Raw genomic sequence first — 12,393 nt, 5'->3', positions numbered from 1 at the left:
CTTTAAACAGCTTTTATTCTGCAATAACAGATAAAATAATAATAAAACAATTGGTCCTATGCATTTCATCCCAATATTGGGTTTTCCTTAAGGACCGTGTTTGTAAAAACATTGACAATAGTCATGCTCCAAAAAAACAGCCTAATACCTCCTACTCTTAAGTCCTCTTAAATAGCTCTAGTCCCTAAAGTTCATTAGTGGACTCATGGGTGTCTTCTTTTTCTCTACTATCTATTAGTCCATTGATCCTTGGTTATAATTTCCAAGCTCCCTTCTCCCACCTGCTCGCAACTCTCTGATAGTAAGAGTTGGAAGTTCGTTTCGACACGCACTACTGTGCATTTCAACGTACACTTCCGTGAGTTCCATAGACGAGTCCAAGGTAACCTCATAGTAAAGATTCATCTCCCCCTGGTGTTCTCCAGGGATTTTTCATTCAATATTATTAATGGATAGATGAAACAGCTCCTAATGCTGTTCGTCTATTACAAAGAAAGTCCGTATATTTTAACCCCTTAAGGACCAAACTTCTGGAATAAAAGGGAATCATGACATGTCACACATGTCATGTGTCCTTAAGGGGTTAAATTTAATTGTTGGTAATATTTATTCAACTTTCTTAACTTCTTATTCTAAGATCCCTTCTGAATGCATCTAGTTAACCACCTATGTTAGAGATTTGTTAAGATTGTTTTTCATGTTGTAGTCTTGAAGGAGTATTTCTTACAAAGGTTTGTCTGCCTTGTTAGCAAAACATGACTCTGGTGGGATTCGAATCCACAACCTTTGAATGCCTTCAATACACTAGAAGTCCAATGCTCTATACATTGCGCCACAGAGCCTCATCTGCTTGTGTGTGGAAGGTCATTGAAAAAAAATTGCTAGAGCGATAAACAGTCAAAACTTAATACACTCTTTTAGGCCACTGGCAAAAAAAAAAAAAGATCTCTTTTTAAAAAAAAATTTCAAAGGTTATGCAGTGTTTTTGGATTGATCTGAAAATGGAAAATGTGTTAAATGTTTAAGCTGACAAAGATATTAAAACTGTCAAAAGTTTCTGAAGTGTTCTTTGGTGGACGAATCAGAATTTTATTTTTTTTTAAATTCTTTATTTTTGTTGTGCAAAGGATTTACAAACACGTATAGAATGCCACAACCACATACATTCACTTATCAACATACGTTATAGCATGGCATTCGTTAAAGCTGCTGCACATTTTTCATTATGGTTTAATATTAGAACTCAAGCTAGGTTGAAGTGTCTATGCAATAAACAAACAGGTATTTTAGGTGAAATAAGGAGAAACACGATGTCCAGTCCTGTAGCGGCTAGACTAAGTAGGAAGTCATACCGGTCTGGTTTTGCTGTCAGTAGTTCGCTGGCGTGTAAGAGTGGCAACCACTTACGAGTGTAAGCTCATGGGGTTTTATTATACCGGAAGCTTTCGATTCCTATTTTAATGGGCATACGGTATGCCTGTCGCTGGTTTAACTGCCTATGGTTAGGAACGTCTGGATACTATCAGCAGCTCACCAGTTATTATTTACATATATATACTGCTATAAGTAGGTCTGTAACCGGGGTGGTAGATCTCTGGCTGCATTATTGGTAACAGTTCTCACTGCGGTGTTATTAGGTATTATAGAGGGAGATAGCAAAAACGGGTATCAACGCATAAAAGAAAAGAACGTAGTACATATTTGTTATAAAGGCAGATTAATACAGCCAAAATAGAGGCTTAGATATCTTAGTAGCAGTAGTTGGTTGAGGGGGGGGTGCCTCACAGATTAATTATGTGTGTTCAAGCTGGGGGGTGTCGTACACCATTTAACCTTTCCATAGCCTGCCTGTGGTGTGTATACATTTTCTGTTCACTCCGGGCATAGTTCTCTCTATAGTGTTGTGATTCAGCTATGTGTTATGTCGCTAGGAGCAGTGTTCCGCTACCCGAACCAAAGCAAAGCGATATCTGTCAGCGAGAAGGTAACAGGTGACTGTCAGGCGTACTTGATAGGCAGGCATTAACGTTATATATGTATGTAAGAAAAATAGTGCTTTGTTAAGCTGAGGTTGGTTCTATGTTTTGGTGTCCGCTGGATACTCGTCCCATGGGCGGGTTTAGCTTGGGGAATACGTGTGGGTCGTGTAGTGTGAGATATATGCCTCCTAGGGAGGTATTCCTAGCGCAGTGAGCGCAGGTAGGGTAACTAGGCATCATGTCTTGGTGTCCGGTCAGTCTCACATTGTTAATGCGTTACAGTTGCCACTACTTGGCTATGTGCGTTAGATATCTAGCATTTTGCAGTAACGTAGCAGGCATGTAAACAGAAGAACTTGATTGTACCCCAGCACTAACTTGTCAAGGCATTAAACATTTGAAATTAAATTAAGCTTAAAGTGTAAGTTGCTGGCTAGGCTATGATTAGGGACAAAAAACAAAAACCAGGAGAGAACACATAGAGGGATTCCAAAAATGTTCTAAGGAGGATGTTGCTTGCCGTATGGTCTGATCGCCAATCTTTGCAGCGGCGAGTACATGCCTTATAGCAAGGGATTTGTGTCTCTCATGCGGGGTTGCGCACCCTATGTCTGTCAATGGTAGGTTGTCAAGGCACAGAAGTCCATGAGCTGGCAATGTACCTGTTAGTTCATTGTTAAGTTCTTGCTGAGAACCTATCTCCTTCTCAGGGTATTAGGTGCCTGTTGGGTTCCGGTTTGCCCGTTGTGCCTTGAAGGCCGGTGAGGATGAGGCGGTGGGGCCTGCCAGCTGAAATGGCCTAACGTTCGCTATGTCCCATGTGTGTGGGGTTTGCTGTCTTCGGGCTGGGGCGGCGGGTTCTCGTTGTGGTGACAGGCCCAGTGCAGTCATTACCGATTCCATTTCAGAGGGGTCGGTCACCCGGGTCGTTGCGCCTTCGTGCGTAATTAGTAGGCTCCTGGGCGATGCCCAGCGGTATGGTATTGCTTTCCGGCGGAGTGCAGCAGTCAGGGGTTTAAGGAGGCCTCTCCAAAGAGGGACAGGTCTCGGAAGAGGGACAGATTGGCCGTTTCAAAGGGGTAAGTGTCTTTTCCTCTTACCGCTGCCATGAGGGTTAGTTGGGCCGCTCTCGTCTGCAGTTGCAGGATAACATCCCTTGGGGTATCCGTTAGGGTTCTGGCCGTTCTCGGGATGCGGTATATGCCGTCAATCCCAATTGTTCTCGCCTGTTGTGGCGGGAGTAGGGAGGATAGGAGTCTCCCGATAAATTGTGGTAGGTCGTCCTGGGTCACCGCCTCGGGGATCCCCCGGATCTTTATATTCCTGCTTCTATTTCGGTCCTCCATCTCGTCCACGCGGGTGGCAAGTAGGACTTGACTGTGTAGTAGGTCTGCGTTTTGGGCCTCTAATTGAGTGCATCTAGCGGTGAGGTCGTGTGTTGTTTCCTCCGTTTTCTTGACCCGGCCTTCCACCATTTGTATTTCTCCTCTCAGGGTCGCCACATCTGCGGCAAATAGTGTGCGAATATTACATAGGAGGGCTTTGATGTCTCCCTTTGTAGACGGTAGGTCATTGTCCTCGTCCGAGGAGGTATTGTGCAAGCCCCCTGTGCTGGGAAACTCGTCCAGTTCGTCCAGCGCCTGCTCTCCCGATGAGGCCGAGGTCGCGTCGCCATTATAGTTAGGTGCGGGTTGCGCTGCGGCCTTCACAGGGCGGAGGAAAAGGTCTCCTATGTCGCGGGCGCCCGCCGTTTTCGCGGCTACTTGATGCTTAGTTTTCTTCCCCATCTCGTGATATCACGGTATGGGTCGGAGTTGGTGGGTTTTGGGGCAATAAATTGCGTTTTCAGGCTTATGTTGGCGGAGCTCAGTAGATGTGCGTCTGCTTCGGTTGGTTGCTGGCTCCGCCCCCCACGAATCAGAAATTTTGACTTATGTTTATATATGTGCATATTTTGTATTATTCAAGTTTTTAATAATACAAAATATGCACATATTGCAATAGGTTGCACTATTATGAATGTTATAGCTGATCAGGTTGCTTAGTAAATATCTTTAAAGCATGGTTTATGACTGCTAATTATATGATCAATAAACTTTATATTCGGTATGTTTGGTCAAGAACTACAAAGACTATATTAATAAACTATTCAATATAGCTACCATTCCCATTGCTTTCTAACTCAGAGAGTCAGTAATCTGAATCTAGTGGGACAGGTTATTTCCCTCTAGTAATAATTGTAACATCCATTGTTTGGTGTTTTTGTTTCAAATCTTTATTTAACAATTTTGCAATACACAGTCAAGAAAAAAAATAACATCAAAAAGTTAGAAGAGAATGTGTGAGACTGCAATGCCCAGGAAAGAGCAAATAACAATTATTAGGCAGTTGAGAAGCAACAAAATGTTATTATTCAGAAGAGCATATCACTGTACCTGTCCTAAGGAGGGCACCACTCCCACCTGAAAGAGTCAAAAGGGATGGCAAACTGAGAAACAGAGAGGAAAAAAAGAGAAGAGTTAAGAAAGAGGTGGGATAAACGAAAAATGTGGATGGGGAAACATGGGGTGTCAAGGCACAAGAACCTGTAAGGGAATTACATCTAGAGGGGGTTGGCTAGATATGATCTGAATCTACGGAGGCCACATGCTTCTCATAGGTGAAAGTAAGTGAGGCAATCATGGCTTCCATGGTATAAATGTCACCGACCCTCTTTAACCATCGTTGGATACTTGGAGCACATTGTTTGCACTATTTTTCTGCCATCTGAACATGTTTAGTTAGGTATTTCTTATACATGGTTAAGGGTGGCATGTTGTAGTAACTCGGAGGTTAAGGGTTCTTTATACCCAGTTATGCTATTAATATGCCTACAAATTAATCTTCAAAAGGGGAGAGTAACAGTTCCATATAAATCCCTAGTAGAGTTGAGCGGACACCTGGATGTTCGAGTCCGGCGGCTTCGGCCGAACTTTGAAAAAAAGTCCGGGTTCGGGCTCGAACTTGACCCCGAACCCCATTGAAGTCAATACTACTGACGTCCAACCCCGACCCCCATCCCTGAGTGGTGGGTGGGGGCCATAAATAATCTTTTTTCAGCCCCAAAAAAAGCCAAATAAAAATCCATAATAACCGACGCACTTTAAAAAAAAAAAAAAAAAAAAAATCAATTTTCACCCATGGAGGACTCCGTGCAGACTGAGCTCTGCAGGGCGGGGTAAGGCTTATAAAGCCTTGCCCCGCCCTGCAATTAGGCTCAGAGCACTCTGATTGGTGGGTTTAAGCCATCCAATCAGAGTGCTCTGACAGGTAAATGAAGAGACTGATAGGTAAGTCTCTACATTTACATGTCACAGCACTCTGATTGGTTGGCTTGAAATCCACCAATCAGAGTGCTCTGTGTCATTTTACACAGCGTGGGAAAGTTCTTTGGAATTTTACCATGCTGTGTAATTTGACTCATAACACTCTGATTGGTTACTTAATTCACCAATCAGATTGTTATGAGTCAAATTACACAGCGTGGGAAAATTCCAAAGAACTTTCCCACACTCTGTAAAATGACACAGATAACTCTGATTGGTTAGCTTGAAATCCATCCAATCAGAGTGCTCTTTGTAATTTTGCACAGCGTGGGAAAGTTCTTTGGACTTTTCCCACGCTATGTAAAATGACACAGAGCACTCTGATTGGTGGATTGAGTAACCAATCAGAGTGTTATGAGTCAAATTACACAGCGTGGGGAAATTCCAAAGAACTTTCCCTTGCTGTGTAAAATGACATGGAGCACACTGATTGGTGGATTTCCAGGCAACCAATCAGAGTGATGTGACAGGCAAATGTAGAGACTTACCTGTCAGTCTCTTTATTTACCTGTCAGAGCACTCTGATTGGATGGCTTAAAACCACCAATCAGAGTTCTCTGAGCCTCATTGCAGGGCAGGGCAAGGCTTTATAAGCCTTACCCTGCCCTGCAGAGCTCAGTCTGCGTGGAGACCTCCATGGGTGAAAATGGATAATTTTTTTTGGCACTCGTTTTTTTTTTTTTTTTTTTAAGTGTGTCGGTTATTATGGATTTTTATTTGGCCTTTTTTGGGGCTGAAAAAAGAAGGATTTAGAATAAAGAAGACATCAAATGGTAAGTCTAATTTGTTTTATTTATTTTTTATAGGTATTTAGATAAGGGTCCCCCCTCATTATTTTTAGGATAAGGGAGGTAAGTAGGGGTTATTTGTTTTGGGGGGGTGGTGACTAGGGGTTTGGGGACCAATAGTCACCTGGGGGGGTTAAATTTTTATTTAGGGCCCCCACCTGCTGCTCAGGGGTGGGTGCTGTGGGGGAGGACAGTAGGTCCCTCCTTATTGTTATTTAGGTCCCCCACCTGCCGCACAGGGGTGGGGACCAGGGGGGGAAGACAGTAGGTCCCCCTCATTTTTTATTTATGGCCCCCACCCACTGCTCATTGGTGGGGGCCGGGGGGAGGACATTAGGTCCCCTCCCCCAATTTTTATTTATGACCCGCACCCACCACTCAGGGGTGGGGGCCGGGGGGAGGACAGTAGGTCCCCCCCCAATTTTTATTTATGGCTCCCACCCACCGCTCAGGGGTGGGGGCCGGAGGCGAGGACAGTAGGTCCCCCCTCCCTATTGTTATTTAGGGCCCCCATGCGCCGTGCAGGGGTGGGGGCCAGGGGGGAGGACAATAGGTCCCACCTTATTGATATTTAGGGCCCCCACCCACCGCTCAGGGGTGGGGGACGGGGAGGGAGAATAGTATCCCCCCTTATCGGTATTTAGGGCCCCCACCATCTGCTCAGTGGTGGGGGCCGGGGGGGCAATAGGTCCCCCCTTTAGTTTAAAAGGGAATGTTTTTTGGGGTTTTTTTTTACAGTGAGCAACCACAGGCTGCTCACTGTTTAACAGGCATGCCCCTACTCGCGGTATAGCGAGTAAGGGCATAATATAATAATACTAAGTAACCAGCTTATTTAGAGGCTGGGTCACATGCTGCACTGGCCAATCACAGCCATGCCATTAGTAGGCATGGCTGTGATGGCTTCTAAGGGCACACAAGTCAAACGCTTCTTGATTGGCTGCCCTGCAGCCTTTCAAAACGCGTCATTAAATCACCGAACACCGAACTCCAACCCGAACATACAGTGATATGTCCGTGTTCGGGTCCGGGGTCAAAAAAACATAATGTTCGGTACGAACCTGAACTTTGCGGTTCGGGTTCGCTCAACTCTAGTTTCTATGTCTCCTTTCTGTATTTTCACCAACTCTATTTATTGTATTTATTGTACATGAAAGTCAACATTGAACACACCTAGTCTTTCCCAAACCTTCTCAAGTGCACTTGTTCTTCAGACTTCATATGGTATAAAGTGGTCATTTAAAAAAAAAAAATGTACATGGAATTTTCCCACGCTTGTAAAATGACAAAGAGCACTGTGATTGGATGGCTTGAAATCCATACAATCACAGTGCTCTGTGTCATTTTACAGGCGTGGGAAAGTTCTTTGGAATTTTCCCACGCTTGTAAAATGACAAAGAGCACTGGGATTGGATGGCTTGAAATCCATCCAATCACAGTGCTCTGTGTCATTTTACAAGCGTGGGAAAATTCCAAAGAACTTTCCCACGCTTGTAAAATGACAAAGAGCACTGTGATTGGATGGCTTGAAATCCATCCAATCACAGTGCTCTGTGTCATTTTACAAGCGTGGGAAAATTCCAAAGAGCTTAAACCCACCAATCAGAGTGTTCTTAGCCTAATTGCAGGGCGGGGCAAGGCTTTATAAGCCTTGCCCCGCCCTGCGGAGCTCAGTCTGCGCGGAGCCCTCCATGGGTGAAGATGGATTCTTTTTTTTGCGCTCGGGTTTTTTTTTTTTTTTTATTGCGTCGGTTATTATGGCTTTTTATGTGGCCTTTTTTGGGGCTGAAGAAAGAAGATTTTAGAAGAAAGAAAACATCGAATGGTAAGTTGTATTTATCTTATTTTTTTTTCTTTTACAGGTTTTTAGTTAAAGGGTCCCCCCTCATTATTTTTAGGGTGAGTGGGGTAGGTAGGGAGATACTTTTTTTGGGGGGGGAGGGTTAACTAGGCCCCCCCTTTGTATTTAGGGCCCCCACCCACCGCTCAGGGGTGGGGGCCGGGGGGACAATAGGTCCCCCTTATTGATAATTTTAGGACCCCCACCCGCCGCACAGGGGTGGGGGCCGGGGGGGCAGTATGTGCCCCCCTTATTTTTAATTTTAGGGCCCCCACCCGCCGCACAGGGGTGGGGGCCGGGGGGGACAGTAGGTCCCCGCCCTTATTTTTAATTTTAGGGCCCTGACCCACCACCCAGGGGTGGGGGCCGGGGGGTTGGGGGAAGGAGAGTAGGTCCCCCCCCCTTCAACCACTATTGTGGCCAGACAGCATCCCTGTGGGTTCGGGCTTCAGCTGTCAGCTGAAGCCATGCCCACAGCAGTGCTGACAGGCTATCAGCACACAAAGCGCGTTCACAGTGCTTTGTGTGCTGATAGCCAGTCTGATGCATTCACCCAGAATGCATCGGACGAGAGGCCTTTTTAGGGCCTCTGAACTCGGAAGTCCCTCTGGTGGCCGTCTGATTGACTGCAACTGGAGGTGTTCCAAGCTTCCAATGTAAACACTGCATTTTCTCAGAAAATACAGTGCTTACAAGAAAAAGGCTCCGGGTAGCTGTAGCACTCACCTAAACAACCTCATTAAGCTGAAGTTGTTCAGGTGACTATAGTGTCCCTTTAAAACAATATGGAAATTTGTATATTGGGGCCCAGGTTCAGCACTATTACATATGAATCTAGAAACACTTTCAAAAGAAAAACGATGACTGGCAATTTATAGTCTTATTGCAACATTCGTGCAATAAATTGTGATTGCCAGACAATAGAAGTTAAGTATATCTTTCCAAAAAAATATTTATTTTCAACAATTAAAGTTTTAGCTTCGGATTGAAAAGAAAAGGTTTAATTTAAATTCCCAACAACTAAATAAAAGAGATCCTTTTAAACGCTGGCTAGGCAAGATGTAAAGCCGATCAATTAAGAAATGATTCCTTGCAATTGAAAAGAAGCTAAGAACAGTAAATAGGAAAAGCTTATCTCCGGGTCTGCATTAGTTTAATTTATTGTTTTTAGGCTATACTTTTAAATGTTCAATATTGATGTAACACACTAAATTATGAACTTTATGATCATCTGAACTAAATAATGTGAAGAATAAGCCTAAATTGTTATGTGATATAAATATAGTTGTAATTTACTTGAAAATGTGAATAAAATAAATATTTTGAAAAAAACAACAATTTGTTAACCTTTCATCATTCTTTTTATAATTTTTTTAGCCCATCTCTGCACCTTTTCTAGTGCCATACTATCCTTCTTTAGAACAGGTGCCCAAAATTGTACATCATATTCAATATGTGGTCTTACCAGCGATTTATAAAGAGGCAAAATGATATTCACATCCCACAGAACTAATGCCCATTTTCATGCCAGTATGGAACTATTTCTGTGACAATAGTGGTCGGAATAATAATGGCGGTTTAGTCTTCCCGGGTAGTCATAATCCACAAAAATCTGTATTGAGTCACAATAGGTGGGAAGTACCTGGTCAAGCTTAAGAGCTTGAGGGATGGAGAACTGCTATCATGCATCTATACTCAGCTATGAATGGGCCATGCCCTTCTCCCTCCCATTTAATGTATTTAACAAATAGCTTGTTTGAAGAAATATCATATCAATACAAACACTCAAATTAATAATATTTATTAGCTACAAATAAAGGATTAAGTTCTCTTTACTCATAACACTGAAACTGTAAGGGTAGTTTTACTCTTCAAAAAAACTACTAAATAAAGTTTTGCTAAAAGTGTAAAACATGTTATTAATATGTTCACTTTTATAAAGTTGGAAAGTTTTGTTGCAAATTAGATGCAGCATTATAATCCCTAAATTGCATTTAAGTAAGCCTGTCTTCTCCATCAACACTTGCAAAAAAAGAACCTCCTCAACCTTTCTTTCCAGGTGCCAAATTCAATGATAAAGGTTCAGGCAATGTGGTGACATTTCTTTGACAGCAAATGGTCACAAACATAGTCTGTTGTCCCAAACCATAATTGCCAGTAGGACCCCGAACTGGAGCAAAGCGTAGTCTCTGCCTTTTGTAAGCAATGAGTATAAGTCTGGTAGCATATATTTTTTTTTTGCACAATTCTCTACCTTCTCACATATATGTAAAATGTTGAACCTGATGAGCGTGTGTCTTTTTCAACCTGATTATGACGTTTCAACAATGAAACAGAACCATCACAATAAACTAAACTTTAATGTGCAAAGTAGTAGGGTTCATCAAAACTGGAAGGCCAAACATTTTGAAAAACCTTTTGTAAAAATGTAATAAAAACAAAAAATTCAGGTAGAAAGATAAATTGGTTTTAATACAGAATTAGGACCACTAAAGTCATCCAGGAGGTGGAGAGGTAAGCAGTGTTGTGGGATAGTGATGTACCGAACTGTTTGCCAGCGAATAGTTCCCGGCGAACATAGCGTGTTCGCGTTCGCCACGGCGGGCCAACACATGCGCGGTTCGATCCGCCCCCTATTTGTCATCAGTGACTAAACTTTGACCCTGTGCCTCACAGTCGGCAGACACATTCCAGCCAATCAACAGCAGACCCTCCCACCTCCTGTACAGCATCCATTTTAGATTCATTCTGAAGCTGCATTCTTAGATAGAGGAGGGAAAGTGTAGCTGCTGCTCATTTGATAGGGAAATGTATAGCTAGGCTAGTGTATTCAGTGTCCACTACAGTCCTGAAGGACTCATCTGATCTCTGCTGTAAGGACAGCACCCCCAAAAAGCCCTTTTTAGGGCTAGAACATCAGTCTGCTTTTTTTTGTGTGAAATCTAATTGCAGTTGCCTGCCTGCCTGCCAGCTTCTGTGTCAGGCTCACAGTGGATACTGTGCCCACTTGCCCAGTGTCACCACTCATATCTGGTGTCACAATAGCTTGCATTTAAAAACATTTTTTTTTTCACTGTAATAGATTGAATAGCAGTTAATTGTCTGCAAGCGTCTGTATGTCAGGCCTACAGCGTGTTCTCTGCCAACCTCTGCCAGTGCACAGTGCCACTCATACCTGGTGTCACAATAACGTGCATTTAAAAACAAATTTTTTTTTTCACTGTTATAGATTGAATAGCAGTTAGTTGTCTGCAAGCGTCTGTGTGTCAGGCCAACAGCCTGTACTCTGCCAGTGCACAGTGCCACTCATATCTGGTGGCACAATAGCGTGCATTTAAAAACCCCCACATTTTTTTTCACTGTAATAGATTGAATAGCAGTTAGTTGTCTGCAAGCGCCTGTGTGTCAGGCCAACAGCGTGTACTCTGCCAACCTCTGCCAGTGCACATTGCCACTCATATCTGGTCTCACAATAGTGTGCATTTAAAACCAAAAAACTTTTTTCACTGTTATAGATTGAATAGCAGTTACTTGTCTTCAAGCGGGTGTGTCAGGCCTACAGCGTGTACTCTGCCAACCTCTGCCAGTGCACATTGCCACTCATTTCTGGTCTCACAGTAGCTTGCACGCATAGTACCACTAATCCCCAAAAAAATGACAGGCAGAGGCAGGCCACCCCGCAGGGGCCGTCGTGGTCGTGGTGCTGTGATTCCTTCTTACCCTAGAATAATGGCCAATTTTCAGAGGCCACGTACCCTGAACTTGAAATGTTCTGAGGACATAGTTGACTGGAACCCGATCTTCTACAGCTTCCGCTCGGAACCTTGACGCACCATCCTCCTACAGCTTAGCTTCAGGCACCTCTGATGATACCACTCACCAGCCTGCCGCCACCACCAACACTAGCACCACAGCCGCTTCACTTTATCTGTCAGAGGAGTTATTTACACATCCGTTTGAAGAAATGAGTGATGCGCAACCATTATTGCCAGAGGATGTAGATAACAGGGATATGTCTCAGTCAGGCAGCATTACACTCATGGACGTACGGTGTGATGATGATGATGATGTTGTACCCGCTGCTGCTTCCTTTGCTGAGTTGTCAGATACAAGTGAAGCGGTTGATGATGACGATGCGTCCATGGATGTCACGTGGGTGTCCGCTCGGCAAGAAGAAGAACAGGGCGAAAGTTCAGATGGGGAGACAGAGAGGAGGAGGAGACGAGTTGGAAGCAGGGGGGGTCATCGCAAGTAGCTAGTGGCACAGTCAGACAGCATGCATCGGCACCCGGGGTCAGCCCGACAGCACGCCAATCAACACATGCTGTGTCCACCACCAAAATGCAGTCATTGCAGAGCTCAGCAGTGTGGCATTTTTTTTGTGAGTCTGCCTCTGACAACAGCGATGCCATTTGCAACCT

At 43.9% G+C, this 12,393-nt stretch overlaps 1 protein-coding gene across 2 annotated transcripts in view; it reads right to left on the bottom strand.

Moving 5' to 3' along the window:
- ITPRID1 (ITPR interacting domain containing 1) overlaps positions 1-12,393 on the bottom strand; it is a 189,093-nt gene that overhangs the window by 134,399 nt on the left and 42,301 nt on the right. The gene's annotated exons all lie outside the window — the stretch shown is intronic.

The sequence above is a fragment of the Pelobates fuscus genome, chromosome 4 (assembly GCF_036172605.1).
Source record: "Pelobates fuscus isolate aPelFus1 chromosome 4, aPelFus1.pri, whole genome shotgun sequence".
NCBI lineage: Eukaryota > Metazoa > Chordata > Amphibia > Anura > Pelobatidae > Pelobates > Pelobates fuscus.
The sequence above is the reverse complement of the archived record's forward strand: the minus strand, read 5'-3'. Positions and strand labels throughout refer to the sequence as shown.